The sequence below is a fragment of the Oncorhynchus masou genome, chromosome 22, assembly GCF_036934945.1.
Source record: "Oncorhynchus masou masou isolate Uvic2021 chromosome 22, UVic_Omas_1.1, whole genome shotgun sequence".
NCBI classification, from domain to species: domain Eukaryota; kingdom Metazoa; phylum Chordata; class Actinopteri; order Salmoniformes; family Salmonidae; genus Oncorhynchus; species Oncorhynchus masou.
In genome coordinates, this window is record NC_088233.1 from 55,861,061 (window position 1) to 55,877,557 (window position 16,497).

At 42.9% G+C, this 16,497-nt stretch overlaps 1 long non-coding RNA gene across 1 annotated transcript in view; it reads right to left on the reverse strand.

Annotated features, from left to right (window-relative positions):
• Positions 1 to 2,495: 2,495 nt before the first annotated feature.
• Positions 2,496 to 16,497, reverse strand: part of LOC135509719 (uncharacterized) — a 57,954-nt gene continuing 43,952 nt past the window's right edge. The window contains exons 3-4 of the long non-coding RNA XR_010450967.1: positions 2,796 to 2,895; positions 2,496 to 2,690 (exon numbers count right to left, since the gene is read on the reverse strand). This is a non-coding gene — a long non-coding RNA (uncharacterized LOC135509719). The remainder of the gene's footprint in view (positions 2,691 to 2,795; positions 2,896 to 16,497) is intronic.

Consider the following 16,497-nt stretch of genomic DNA (forward strand, 5'->3'; position numbering starts at 1 on the left):
TCTGAGATACACACAGATCGTAAACGTATGTTAGCTAGCGATCCAGCCATCTAACGTCAATTGGCTTGCTAACAGTAAGCTTTAACTTGCAATGAAAACAACTTTCTCCCAAAATTAAAATGTATAAAATATGAATCTGTAGCTAGACTCTTACCCGTATACATGGATGAACGATTCACTGCAGACTGCAACCCCTTTCATTAAATAAGACGACCTATGTCATTTCCGTTGCTTGGCCCATTGTTGTGTCAAGTCACTCTGGTTCACACTGATCGTGTACAATGCCATAAGAATCATCTTAAGCTTTAACCCCCACCCTCGTTCTGGTCATTTTACTCACCCGAGCAGAGCTGGTTAGGCTGTTTTCATGTTATCCATAGCGTTGGTGACTGTAACTGTGCTCTTGGCAACAATTTAATTAGGCTTTTTTGCTGACGTTTACTGAAACTGGCCATATTCAACGGGTGTTGAGCGTTGGTAAATTCATCAGTTATTCTGCGATCTGGCACACTCAGACAAGAGTGCTCTGAAACACTTGTTGCAGTGACATACTACTGAAATGGATACTGCCACACCCTGATCGGTTTCACCTGTCTTTGTGCTTGTCTCCACCCCCCTCCAGGTGTCGCCCATCTTCCCCATTATCCCCTGAGCATTTATACCTGTATTCTCTGTTTGCCTGTTGCCAGGTCTTACCAGCGTGCTGTCCCATTTTCTTGTTTCTCAAGTGTTTGTTTGCTAGTTTTCCCAGTTCTGACCATTCTGCCTGCCCTGACCCCAGCCTGCCTGCCGTCCTGTACCTGCCTGACTCTGACCTGATTACGAACCTCTGCCTGTCCTCGACCTGCCCTTTGCCCTGTGCTATAATAAATGATTGAGGACTGTACTATCCGCCTCCTGTGTCTGCATCCGGTCATATCCTGAGTCGTGATAGATACTTGCATAGTGAAGTCTTTTGTTAACTTCTTGAAACTCCCCATCCCGGATCCGGGTTTGTGACTAAAGCCTCAGGCTCATTAGCATAACGCAACGTTAACGATTTCTGAAAATCGCAAATAAAATGAAAAGAATGCGTCTGCTCTCAAGCTTATTCTTTTCTTAACAACACTGTCATCTCAGATTTTCAAAATATGCTTTTGAACCATAGAAATTGACTAATTTGTGTAAGAGTATGCAAAGCTAGCATAGCATTTTGAGTAGCATGTAGCATGCAACATTTTCACAAAAACCAGATAACCAAATAAATAAAATCATTTACCTTTGAAGAGCTTCTGATGTTTTCAATGAGGAGACTCTCAGTTACATACCAAATGCGCAGTTTTTCCTGAAAGCGTCTGTGTGTAGGAGAAATCGTTCCGTTTTCTACATTGCGTCTGGCTACCGAAACGAACCGAAAATTCAGTCACCTACAACGTAAAACTTTTTCCGGATTAACTACATAATATCGACCGAAACATGGCAAACATTGTTTGGAATCAATCCTCAAGGTGTTTTTTCACATATCTCTTCATTGATATGCAGTTCGTGGAAGCTTGCTTTCCTCTCTGTATCCCATGTAAAAATACTGGCAGGTGACTTTTGCGCACCAATTTCGGCACAGGACACCGGGCGGACACCTGGTAAATGTGGTCTCTTATGGTCAATCTTCCAATGATCTGCCTACAAATACGTCACAATGCTGCAGACACCTTGGGGAAACGACAGAAAGGGCAGGCTCATTCCTCTCGCATTCACAGCCATATAAGGAGACAATGGAAAACAGAGCCTCAAAAATCCTTGTCATTTCCTGGATGCCATCTCATCTTGGTTTTGCCTGAAGCTCACGTTCTAGGGCACGCACAGAGAATATCTTGGTATTTCTGGACACGTCAGAGTGTTTTCTTTCGAATGCTATCAATTATATGCATAGTCGAGCATCTTTTTGTGACAAAATATCTTGTTTAAAACGGGAACGTTTTTCATCCAAAAATGAAATAGCGCCCCCATAGATGTAAGAGGTTAAGTTTATTATGCGATACATATTTAAAAAAATCTGTGTTAGACAGGATTACCTACACATACTGACCATCTCAAATAGACAGAAGCGTGTTATATGGCAGATCAAGCTGAACTCATCTCTCGGCAAGTCCAGCCCACTCATTATCTCAGACAATCATGGCTAGCGGGAAGGTTGCTTACTTTTTCTGTGGCTTATCCAACTAGGCTCGTAATTTAAACAATTTATAGATGGCATACAAGTTTGTTATTAAGGCACATGAAAGTTCACATGTTCGAGAAGGCATTTCTGCCCAAAAACACATTTCGATAAAAAACATTTTTTTTACGTTCAAACGTCTCTCCTGTGAAGTAGTGACCTGCGACATACACCTAGTTTCCTGAAACGGGTCACACATTAAAATAACACAAACTCTGGAGGGTTTTACGCACATCCACACTTTTTACAATAGCTTGGCAAATATCCAGTATAAAGAGAAAGGAAGAATGTCCACTCACCGTTATAGTGCTCCCAAATATAATGTTTTATGAACATAATCAGAAACATTTTACAGATCAGGATGGTGAATCATTTGAATAAGGTTGGTTTTAACCCGTTAGTCTAGTGGGGGATTAATATAACATCATACAAGGATAAAAAATACTTGATGCTGTTGAATCAGTCTTCGTTATTGTAGGTCTTGGGTAAGGGTAGCCTGTGGAGAGCTCAAATTTTGAACATATGAAACGAAAAACAAGAATTTGTCACAGGAAAATAATTTCTAAATACGGGCTTCACCATTATTCACCGAGGTTCTCACCTCTCGTTTCATGATAGGCATGGACACATGCAGCCTACATCACGGAGGGGTTTCACACGTCCAAAACGGGAGATGAATGGTTCATTTAATGTAGGCCTTCCTGCAATTCATAAATAAAAAAGGGAATATCAGCTCACTGTTTAGCTCCTTTCAAACTTGATCTTATAATAAAGATTCCTTTTCAAGTGGTCTCACGAGCCAATCCCTTTAGCGACAGTCTGGACTACTTCGTGATTGCATTGGGTAAAAAAATGCCTTCATTGAGAGGAGGGGACGCTATTCTTGTTTTTTTTTATCAAAATGGGAAAAAATACTTGTTTTTTATGTTTCTAAGCAAAAAGTATACAGTTACCAAAAGCACATTACTCTTGTTCCATGTGCATGTGAGCATGTGCATGTGAGCATGGTGAGCATGGTGTGTCAGTGTCACGCCTTGGTCTTAGTATTTTGTGTTTTAGTTAATTAGTTGGCCAGGGTTTAACATGGGTTTATGTTTGTTGTATTTTGTAGTGGTTTTTTTTTGTTATTGGGATTGTGGCTGAGTAGGGGTGTTGCATAGGTTTGGCTGCCTGAGGCGGTTCTCAATCAGAGTCAGGTGATTCTCGTTGTCTCTGATTGGGAACCGTATTTAGGTAGCCTGGGTTTCACTTTGTATTTTGTGGGTGATTGTTCCTGTCTCTGTGTTAGTGTTCACCAGACAGGCTGTATATATTTTTCACGTTCCGTTTGTTGTTTTTGTATTTATATAAGTTATTTCATGTATCGTCATTTGTTTTATTTAAAGACATGAGTAACCAACACGCTGCATTTCGGTCCGACTTTCTTGCGACAAACGAAGAACGCCGTTACAGTCAGAGCTGGATATGCTGTGTTTCCGCTGTCAAAATTCATGCCATAACCAATCTCATTACTGCTAAAACCAGCTTTTGGTTGGTCTTAAATATCCCTACCAGCGCTGCCTGAAATGAGCACTTTGGATCATGTTTTCAATTGCACACCTCAAATATTTCCACCCCTCCCATCTTCGTGCTAGCGAGTTGATAGGTACATTTACTAATCATTGCACAATAGTTTGAAAATAGCAGAGCGTCGGTTCTGTCGAAATTGTCAAAGAACGTGCGCTTGACACTAGCGCCGCCTTAACATCATCCGAAAATAGAGCCACCATTCTGTAATAAATATATTTTTTTCAAGCAGACTACGATAGTCCCTGTGTCCAAGAATGCCAAGGTAATCTGTCTGAATGACTATCGTCCCATAGCACTCACATCTGTATCCATGAAATGCTTTGAAAGGCTGGTCATGGCACAGAACAACACTATCATCTCAGACACCCTGGACCCAGTCCATTTGCATACCGCACCAACAGATCCACAGAAGAGGCCGTCTCTATTGCACTCCACATTGCCATTTCCCACCTGGACAAGAACACCGGACAAGAACACCGATGTGAGAATGCTGTTCGTTGACTACAGCTCAGCTTTCAATACCTTAGACTGAACACCTCCCTCTGCAACTGGATCCTGGACTTCCTGATGGGCCCCTCAACACGTGGACCCCTCAGGGGTGCATGCTTAGTCCCCTCCTGTACTCCCTGTCCACCACGATTGTGTGGACATGCACAACACCATCATTAAGTTCGACAATGACACAACAGTGGTAGGCCTGATCACCGACGAGAATGAGACAGCCTATAGGGAGGAGGTTGGAGAGCTGGCAGTGTGGTGCCAGAACAACAACCTCGCCGTCAATGTCAGGAAGACAAAGAAGTTGATCGTGGACTACAGGAAATGGAGGGGCCAAGCGCTCCCACGTTCACATCGACAGGGCTGTATTGGAACGGGTCAAGAAATTCAAGTTCCTCAGTGTCTACATCACTAAGGATCTATCATGGTCCACACATAAGTCGTGAAGAGGGCACAACAATGCCTCCTCCCCCACAGGAGGCAAATTGTTTTTGGCTTGGGCCCTGAGATCCTCAAAAGGTTCTACAGCCTCACCATTGACTGGCATACCGCTTGGTATGGCAACTGCTTGCATCCACTACCCTCTATAGCAAGGCGCTGTAGATGGTAGTGTGTACAGCCCAGTACATCACTGGGGCCGAGCTCCCTGCCATCCAGGTCCTCTATAACAAACGTGTCAGAGGAAGGCCCTAAAAATTGTCAAAGACTCCAGCCACCCAAGTCATAGACTGTTTTCTCTGCTACCGGATGGAAAGCGGTACTGATGCACCAAGTCTGCAAACCAACAGGACCCTGAACAGCTTCTACCCCCAAGCCATAAGACTGCTAAATAGTGACTTAAATAGTTAACCAAATAGCTACCCAGACAATCTATATTTACCCTTGTTGTACTAACCTTTTTGTCTCATCACATATACTGCTTCTACAGTTTATCTGTCACTTTATTCCTAGTTATATGTATCTACTGTATCTACCTCAATTACCTTGTGGCTATTTTCATTATTTATTACATACTTACCTGATTCACCTGCATCACCGAAGCCGCCCGCCGTAGTGCTGTAGTAACACTGGTGGGGTCAGTGGACTTGGAGCCTACATTGACTGTTAGCACAGATTCCTTTTTTGATGGTAAATCCACTCTTCCACTGTTAGTAGCCATCGTAATCGTTTGGGACAAAGTGAGTCCTGTGTATGACTGAAGCGCCAGGGGTTCACCTGACCCAGTCTGGCCGCCAAATCCTCACGAACCGGTCCAACTTTCTTCCCACCGTCTCGTCTCGCATTTCCACTAAACATGTTGTCCGGTAAACAGTGTATGTAGTATGCTGCAGCCACCACCAGGCCATTCCCTTCTTGACGTCAAAGCTGCAATGTATTGTTGGTACTGTATATGAGTTTTGGATAAATGTAATTCAATTTTCGAAAATAGAAATGAATAATTTTTTTATATGCACTTTTGCATGAAGTCCATTTAGATGGAATTTCATCAATCTACGTTGTTACATTTGTGGAGATATATCATGCAACCTGCCCTTCAAGGAACCTACAACACCATACATAAGCAATGGCAGAGTGTCGTACACAAAAGTACATAGAAAAGAGACGCTCCATCGCTGCGTTTTAGTAGTTTGCGTAAAGTGTGCAGTGGTCTCTAGAGACTTTAGCTAGCATGATTCGGTTGGTGACATGAGCATCTATGAATGGTTGTGCGGTGCTTGAATTATACTGAAGGATTTTTCTGTGTTTAGAGCCCTTGTGCCAAACAGTTAACCAAAAGCATCTACATTTTTTTAATTATTAATTTATCTTATAAATTACCAGCATATTTTTGTGGGAACCTTTTGACTGTATGGACATTTGCAGTAGTAAAAAAAAAAAAAAAATTTACTATGACGAGTATAGTTAACATGAATTAAAATGACAGTAACCAACACAGTATGACACATAATTAGTCGACCAAACTGTATCCTTCCCCATTTAGTAAATCAGGAAGCCAGTGTTTGGGAAGGGGAGAAGAGGGGGAGGAGGGAGAGGATATATGTCCATCTGCTGTGGGAAATTAAGCGTGATCAATTCATCTGGACTGTCACCCATATACTGTGACGCCCGCTAAGTGGCAAAGTGGCCATCTGCTCCAATAGAAAGGTCGCTGGTGTCCATCAATCTGCTATTGATCCCACAAATTGTTTAATGATAAAGAAGGTTAATTAACAATTTGTCTTCATTTTTTAATTTAAGCCCCATTGATTAATTCACACAGAGTGATGCCTGAAAATAGCCCAAGTTGGTTATGAGTGAACAATGGATGACAGCTGAGTGACTGCTAAATGGTGGCTTTGTGAAGCTGCCGTGAGGTTTGCGATCTGAAATTGAGTTGAGCATATTGAATTGAGTTTAACATATTGTATTAATAAATCCTCCACATAGCCGTCATGTTATGTCTAGGGATCACCATTTGTCCACTGTCTGTCTGCTTTCAATGGACAAAGCTGCTGACAAGCTTCATAATCTAATTTGATCAAACCTCTATTCAACTTTATTCCATTGAACCATGTTTTTGAGTCCAGTCAAAAACAAAATCACTGTCCTCTTGTTCAGGGAGAGCGAATGTGAATTGACATGAGGTTGAGATTCCTTTGTGTTAAACACTCTAAATGTGATTTAGTTGTTAATGAGTGAATCCAAATGTGAATTGCAATCCAGAATGTTTACCAAATAATAATAATATGATACAGTAACTTAACAGACACTTCTATCCAAAGCATTACACAGTTCACACATACATTTGTGCAACTGGTGTCATGGATCCATGTCTTACTGTAAACTAATACCCTATATCCCTTTCCTAATCCTAAGAGTCTTAAGAGTAAATACAAATAGGCCATGCGATCCACTCTGCCACACACTCACAGGACACCACACAGAGGTGTTTCCCACACTCGGTCTGTGTGTCAGGTGTCAGACCCATGACTAATCTATGTGTTTGGTGACAGCAGTGTCACTTTTTGTTTGTCAACAAATACTGTTCCTCTCTTATCTAACTCCAGACCCACGAGAAACAATCACTGTAGAGGAACCAGAAGTGTGTGTGGTCTGCCACCGTCATGGCGGAGGCTAAACTTAGGGAATGGAGGATAGAGACTCTTTAAGTGTAGTAGTCTGTCTAATGTTTACCTAATGTATCATTTCCAGGTTAAGATGGATGGTCTTCCACTTGTGTTGCAGTGTCATCTCTGGCCAGCAGCAGGCAGTGTTGACCATGGTCTCTACAGCTACCGGTAGACAGTGGTAAAAACACTCCTTAATAGTTTTGCCCTGAATGCCAGCTGTGCTTATCAAATTTTTGGGAACCTTCATACAACATTCGAACAACTTGAAATAACTTAAATCAGAAAACTAAGTATCACAGAATTTTCAGAAACTTTGGAGAACAAAATGTAAATTACATTCAGATGGGTTATTCCAGGTGTCCTTCTTCAACCCCCCCCCCCCACACACACACACACACACCTTCCCACAAGCACCCCAACTCAGTAGAGCGACCAAACACAATGCAAGCACCTCTGCTACACCCAGCCTGGGAGAGAGAAGTGGCTCTTTGTTGGTGAATGGCCACTCTGTGTGAGCAGTGGCTGTGTGTCGTTTTGTCTGTACTTTTGGGGCTGCCTTCGAAACCCAACAATATGTCTCTACCTCCTTGCAGTAGACCAACTCTGTCTAGCTGTCACCACCATGAGTGTCACATCCCTATAGGGTGAAGTAAGTGTCCCTCACGTGTCTCACACACACACACACACAGACATAAACATAGACAAGCTCACACACGTACGTGAAGGCGCGTACGTACGCACATACACAAGTGTTAGATACACACACAGAGTCCCACACACAGACATAAACATAGACAAGCTCACACATGCACGTGTGCACGCGAGCATGTACACACACACATGGAAACGGTGTCGTGGCAAGCTCTGCGGGCCAGGCTGTGTCCTCAACGCACCTGTGTTGGCACCACCTTTGCCCATTTATGCCTGCTACTCCCTGGCTGGCACACAGAGGCTCCGCTGAGCTCAAGTCCACTCTCACATCCGAACGGGCACCATGCCACCCTGCCACCCTGCCCCCTCTCATGCCCACTCTAAGAGGTCTTTCATGTCTACGTGGGCATGTCATATATTTTGCAATGATTTCACTTCCCATAATGTTTCCACTGGATGTTTGCATTGGCTGCAGATGGAATAATTGGAGTGAAATGGAAGCGACAGGGAACGTGTTGATGTCAGTAATTTAGAGGAAGTGTGGTGTATTTTGAGTTTGGGCACGCATGTGTGTCGGATATGCTAATAAATGAACTGAGGTCCTTCGTGAGTGAGTTGTGAGTGATGTGTGGGAGGGGGAGTTTTGTGTGTTTGGCTCTTAGCTGTACTATCCAGCAGAGGTGCTAATGAGCCTTGAAAGAGAGCAGATTTACTAATCACACAGGCATGTATACACACACACACACACACACTTTCCCTCATCTTCGTCTTTCCCTCTTCTTTCCCCGCTTCCCCCGCTATGTCGGTGACTGTTAGAATGTTTCAGAGGATTAGACAATAACAATTGACATCAGTTTTAGGATGAGGATTACCTTGGCCTGCCAGAGTTTGTTACTCTGTCTGAGTAGCAGCAATGCCACTGTTATCTACAGGCTCCTTAGGAGATGCACTGGGGATGACATCATCTCAAGTGTGGGTGGGGTGGAGGGAAATGTGTCTGTGGAAGGGAGGGGGGTTGGGGGGGTGGAGGAGTGTGTATGGTGTGTGACTCGGCTGGGGGCCAGAGACTACAGCAGGAACAGACACTGACTCACCGTCTGTGAGTTTATATGTTAATATGTGAGTTTCCAGCTCTCTCTTTTCCCGCCAAAACTAGCCTACTGTTTCCCCTCCCCCATCCACCCCTCCTTCCCTCCATTATATTCTGTCACTGTGTCCTCTCAGCTCTTTCTATCTATCCCTGACCTCTGACAGTGCCCTGTTGACTCAAGAGGCTAAAGAAGCCACAAAGTGCTCCTCGTGCCTCCAGCCCAAATAGCTTTACAACCTGTTTGGGAGTGGGGGAGGGGAGGGGGAGAGGGAGGGAGGGGGGGAGGGGGCAGGGGCAGAGAATAGATAACTAGACAGTGTAATTTTACATCATCAAATCAAATTTTATTAGTCATGTGCCGAATACAACAGGGTGTAGACCTTACAGTGAAATGATTACTTACGAGCCCCTAACCGACAGTGCAGTTAAAAAAACCCGGATAAGAATAAGAGATAAAAGTAACAAGTAATTAATATAAGTAATTTATGTTCAATATCATCCTCATATCCTAACATTAGATAAAATATTAAACAACAATTAATGTAGTGTCTTGTGTTATACCTGGAGTGCAGGTGAGATACCTGTTAGTTATGCAACACATACTCACAAAACCATCTACGAATTTGTAGGAATGCCTCGAAATATAGCGTACTTTACATGTGTGAGAATGTGTGCTGTATGTACTGTAAGTAGCATACACAGCATTTGTTCGCTCATCTCTCCTTCAACCACTCCCTCCCTCAACACCCTCTCGTTCTCTTTTCTCATCGCCTATTCATCAGTCCCTCACTCACTTTCGCTCTCTCTCCCTTTGTCCCAGACAGATCGTCCAAATATTCACTCTTTCACTTACCTTGCACAACGTCCCTATTGTCACATTCCCTTCACTTTCCTGCACTTTATGTCACAATCACTCACTCAATTGAATTCAAATCAATTCAATATAAGCTAAATGTCCAGTCTGTAACTTTTTACAATTCCAACTTCCCTGTTTTTCAAGAATACGACTAGAAATATCTGAAATAAAGTAGCCTTCTTAGCTGATCTTTACTTTGTACCAACACAACACTCTCAGCATTGTCCTGACCACGATGTCCAAAAAGTGTGTCATAGTCATCACATTTTTTGCTGCTCCAAAATGCACTATGTTACATGTATCTTTCTGTGCAGGCGCCAAACTCAGAGGTTAAACTCGGAAGTGTGCTGAATATCATACTCATTTTTAGTCAACAGTCGCTTATTTTGGTTTTACAACTTTTCACAGGTAACACAATAAGATAGAGAACAAGGAATAGAAAGAGTGCAATAGGCAGATGAGTACAGTATGAGGGATCCAATGACCAATCCTATTGAGATGTGTCTGTGGCTAACTCGGTCCTCTCCGGGGAGTATACGTTGGCAGAGATAAGGATGCCACTGTGTGGCAGCTGGCGCGGAGACAGAGATGGCACTTACAGTGCCAGCCAGGGGAAAGATAACACAGACGCCCCAAAAGGCAAGCAGACAAGCTCACTCAGCTCAATGTTTTTTCCTTCGGGAAGAACCGAGGTCACTGCCATTTAGTATCAGTAGGGCACACACACATATATCCGTGCACACAAGCACGTGCACACACCCACAGCAAGTGATGCCACTCAGAGAAAACACATACATTTTTGTTTCAGCCCTCACACACACCCTTCATTTGTTTGAAATTCCACGGAATAATCTTGACCCCCGAGGTGGCTGAAAGACGCATGCAGTAATATGTCATAAGCCTCACAGCACGAAATCACGATGCCCTCCGCAGACGAGGCATGCAGCCGTAGGATAAAACGTGTCCTTATCTGCTGTGACCTGCTCGGTCGAGCTACAATAGTGGAGACCAAATGCAATTGAAAAAAATAACAAGAAGCCAACAAAGACGTGGAAGACCGGGTCTTTAGACCTTTTTAAGGTAAGGCCTACATCGGCACTACTCAGTGTTTCCCCTATTTTCAGCAGTGGCCCACTGACTGGAAGTCTATGGGAACAGCTAGCATGTCATTACGCTAACGCTAGAGGGCCTGGAGTGCACACACTGAAACAGTCATGTAGTGAGAGAGAAGGGGAAAGGGAAAGAAAGGGAAAGAGAGAGGAAAGGAAAGTAGAAAAGGGAAAGAGAGGTGGGAAAGAGAGAGTGGGAAAGAGAGTGTGTGTGGGGGTGGGGGGTGTCCTTAGTGCCTCCTAGCTTGCCATTCTGGTCGCCCAGACAAAGGGCCATTGTCCCCAGGGCTCTGCACACGTCAACAATGGACTGAGTGACAGGCGACTCCAAACCTCAGTGCCGGCAATGGCAGCTTTGTTTAGAAGGGCTCGTATTGTGGGGGACAATGGCCTCGGTGCTCTGTTCTGGCTCTCTGTGTGGAGAGAGCTAGGTAGCGGCCCAACGTGGAAGCTTCAAAACAAACTGTTGCGCATCTCTATATCATTCGCTAGTCCTTTTTAGCCCTTTCTAATAACTATTATAGCTATTAGGGCTTTAGGCTCAATGCTGCTTTCCCTCTCTTTCTTATCTCTCTCCATCCTATTCTCACTCTTGTTTGTTGCCATGGGGTGTCAGAGCTGTGCATGTGTGGATCTCTGTCTAAACCTCTGTCTGCTTCTCTCTTTCTCTCCCTCTCCCCTCCTCCTCTATCTTTCAAGTCTTGTTTGCTTACATGGCTTTCCAGGACTGGAGTCACACTGCTAAGTGGAGGCTTTGCGAAATGGGAGAAGCTGAAGTTTGTCATAAGGTGAAGTCATAAGGATCAGAGGCCTCATGCCCATAGGGGGTACACGGGCACATGCCCCATCAAATTTGTCCTGTTTAAAGAAATATATTTTCATTGATTTAATTTTTGTTGTTGTGTCTCTGTATTACTAATAGCCACCTAGCAATTTTACGAAGTTGGCTTTAGCTCGCCCAGATACGTTCCCATTCTCCCAACCTGATAACTAGCTACCTAGAAGCCATTTCAATCAAGTTTTAGCGAAGCTAGCTTTTCTAACTCCCTTAGATGGCATGCACGCTGGCGAGGTTGGTAGACTTTAGAAATAACTACCTAACATTCCTTTCAATCTTTTACCCAGATTTCAGCAGAGATGTAGACAAGCATACAGTAGCGGTGCGTGGGTAAAATCACTGAGAAAGCCAAGCCAAGCCAGTATAAAAGCCATATTACAAACTATGCTGGGATAATTGTGTTGTTTGCTCTATAACCCATTTGTTCATACGCCACCGTGACATACAGTAAGGCCGTGACAACAAAAAGACAACAGTCACCAAGTGGTGGAATAAAATCACCAACCTATACGTTTGTTTAATCACCAGACGGGAGAAGTCCACAAAGAAAATGTGCATGTAGCAAACAGTTATATCACATGCAGCATGGTCAAGCAAGTTCAGGTTTTCGACAGTTTTTGACAACAACTACTGATTTAGAACCACAGAGTAACCTCAAGTCCACACAAAACTGGAGCACAGTCTCCACTATTTCAACACCATTTCAACTTAAACATTTAAACATCATCATATTAACAAGGCTATAAATTCTTAGATTATTACACTGAAAACAAACTTAAAGATACTGTATCCAAAAATATTTAGTCTAATCAATGTTGCTAAATATCATGTGGCTGCCCATGGTACTGATTTCTGGCACAGGCAGACAAGAAACAGACAATTTTTTCTGAAGACAATGTCTTGCTTAAGAAGCGATTTGATTGGTCTAAAGCCAAATCCAAACTGGCCAAACCCAAAGTTGAGCCCGCTCAATGCTGATTGGCTAATTATTGTCATAATTCTTTTATGGATTTGCCAAAAGACACCTAAAGACTCTCAGACCATGATAAACAATATTCTCTGGTCTGATGAAACCAACATTGAACTACTCGGCCTGAATGCCAAACGTTTCATCTGAAGGAAACCTGGCACCATCCTTACTGTGAAGCACGGTGGTGGCAGCATCAAGCTGTGGGGATGTTTTTCAACGGCAGGAACAAGGCAAAGATGAACGGAGCCAAGTACAGAGAAATCCTTGATGAAAATCTGCTCCAGAACGCTCAGGACCTCAGACCGGGTCAAAGGTTCACGGGACAACAGGACAACAACCCTAAGCACACAGCCAAGACAAAGTGCAGGAGTGGCTTTGGGACAAGTCTCTGGATGTCCTTGAGTGACCCAGCCAGAGCCCGGACTTGAACCCGATCAAACATCTCTGGAGAGACCTGAAGATAGCTGTGCAGAAACCCTCCCCATCCAACCTGACAGAGCTTGAGAGAATCTGTAGAGAAGAATGGGAGAATCTCCCCAAATGCAGTTGAGCCCAGCTTGTAGCATCATACCCAAGAGGACTCGTGGCTGTAATCACTGCCAAAGGTGCTTAAACAAAGTACTGAGTAAAGGGTCTGAATACTTATGTAAATGTGGTTTCGGATGTTTATTTGTATATACAGTTGAAGTCTGAGGTTTACATACACCTTAGCCAAATACATTTCAAATCATTTTTCACAATTCCTGACATTTAATCCTAGTAAAAATTCCCTGTCTTAGGTCAGTTAGGATGACCACTTTGTTTTAAGAATGTGAAATGTCAGAATAATAGTAGTGAGTGATTTATTTCAGCTTTTATTTATTTTATCACATTTCCAGTGGGTCAGAAGTGTACATGTATACTCAATTAGTATTTGGTAGCATTGTCTTTAAATTGTTTAACTTGGGTCAGACGTTTCGGGTAGCCTTCCACAAGCTTCATACAATAAGATTGTGAATTTTCGCCCATTCATCTTGACAGAGCTGATGTAACTGAGTCAGGTTTGTAGGCCTCCTTGCTCGCACACGCTTTTTCAGTTCTGGACACAAATCTTCGATGGGATTGAGGTCAGTACTTTATGATGGCCACTCCAATACCTTGACTTTGTTGTCCTTAAGCCATTTTGCCACAACTTTGGAAGTATGCTTGCTGTCATTGTACATTTGGAAGACCCATTTGCGACCAAGCTTTAACTTCCTGACAGATGGCTTGAGATGTTGCTTTAATATGTCCACATAATTTTCCTCCCTCATGATGCCATCTATTTTGTGAAGTACACTAGTCCCTCCTGCAGCAAACGACACCCACAACATGATGCTGCCACCCCGTGCTTCATGGTTGGGATGATGGTCTTCGGCTTGCAAGCCCCCCCTTTTTCCTCCAAACACAACGATGGTCATTATGGCCAAACAGTTCTATTTTTGTTTCATCAGACCAGAGGACACAATCTTTGTCCCCATGTGCATTTGCAAATCACAGTCTGTCCTTTTTTGTTGCGGTTTTGAAGCAGTGGCTTCTTCCTTGCTGAGCGGCCTTTCAGGTTATGTCTCTGTAGGACTCGTTTTATTAATGTGGATATAGATTATTTTGTACCTGTGTTCTCCAGAATCTTCACAAAGGCCTTTGCTGTTATTCTGGGATTGATTTGCCCCTTTTGCACCAAAGTACCTTCTTCTCTAGGAGACAGAACGCATCTCCTTCCTGAGCGGTATGATGGCTGATGATGGTCCCATGGTGTTTATACTTGCCTACTATTGTTTGTACAGATGAACGTGGTACCTTCAGGTGTTTGGAAATTGCTCCCAAGCATGAACCAGACTTGTGGAGGTCTACAATTTTTGTAGACTTGGCTGAGGTCTTGGCTGATTTCTTTTGATTTTCACATGATGTCAAGCAAAGAGGCACTGAGTTTGAAGGTAGGCCTTGAAATACAGCCACAGGTACACCTCCAATTGACTCAAATGATATCAATTAGCCTACCGGAAGCTTCTAAAGCCATGACATCTTTTTCTGGAATTTTTCAAACTGTTTCAAGGCACAGTCAACTGAGTGTATGTCATCTTCTGACCCATTGGAATTGTGATACACGGAATTATAAGTGAAATAATCTTTCTGTAAACAATTGTTGGAAAAATAACTTGTCAAGCACAAAGTAGATGTCCTAACCGCCAAAACTATAGTTTGTTTACAAGATATTTGTGGATTGGTTGAAAATTGAGTTTTAATGACACCAACCTAAGTGTATGCAAACTTCCGACTTCAACTGTATATATATACAGTACCAGTCAACATTTTGGACACACCTACTCATTCCAGGGTTTTTCTTTATTTTGTAATATTTTCTACAATGTAGAATTAATATTGTAGTCATAAACTATGAAATAACACATATGCAATCATGTAGTAACCAAAAAAAGTGTTAAACAAATATTGATATTTGAGATTCTTCAAAGTAGTCACCCTGGATGGCAGCTTTGTACACTCTTGGCATTCTCTCAACCAGCTTCATAAGGTAGTCACCTGGTATGAATTTGAAATAACAAGTGTGCCTTGTTAAAAGTTAATTTGTGGAATTTCTTTCCTTCTTAATGCGTTTGAGCCAATCAGTTGAGTTGTGACAAGGTAGGGGAGGTATACAGAAAATAGCCCTATGTGGTAAAAGACCAAGTCGATTTTATGGCAAGAACAGCTCAAATAAGCCAAGAGAAACGACAGTCCATCATTACTTACGGACATGAAGGTCAGTCAATCCGGAAAATTTCAAGAACTTTGAAAGTTTCTTCAAGTGCAGTCTCAAACACCATCAAGTGCTATGATGAAACTGGCTCTCATGAGGACTGCCATAGGAAAGGAAAACCCAGAGTTACCTGCCTCAGAAATTGCAGCCTCATATAAATGCTTCACAGACTTAAAGTAACAGACATCTCAACTTCAACTGTTCAGAGGAGAATGCGTGAATCAGGCTTGCCGCCATTGGACTTTCGAGAAGTAGAAACTTGTTCTCTGGAGTAAGGAATCACGTTTCACCATCTGGCAGTCTGATGGAAGAATCTATGTTTGGCGAATGCCAGGAGAACACTACCTGTCCCAATGCAAAGTGCCAACTGTAAAGTTTGGTGGTGGAGGAATAATGGTCCCCTTAGTTCTAGTGAAGGGATATCTTGTCACGCCCTGGCCATAGAGAGGCTTTTTATTCTATATTTTGGTTAGGCCAGGGTGTGACTAGGGTGGGCATTCTATGTTCTTTTTTCTATGTTTTTGTATTTCTTTGTATTTGACCGGGTATGGATCTCAATCAAGGACAGCTGTCTGTCGTTGTCTCTGGTTGAGAACCATACTTAGGTAGCTCTTGCCCACGTGGGTTTTGTGGGTAGTTGTTTCATGTTTAGTGTTTGTATCACCTTTCAGAACTGTTTAGGTTAGTCCTTTTGTTACTTTGTATTTAGTGTTCAGTTCTAATTAATAAATATGAACACGTACCACGCTGCATCTTGGTCCTCACCTTCTTCCTCTGAATGCCGTTACAGAACTACCCACCACCAACGGACCAAGCAGCATGGTAAAAATGAGAAA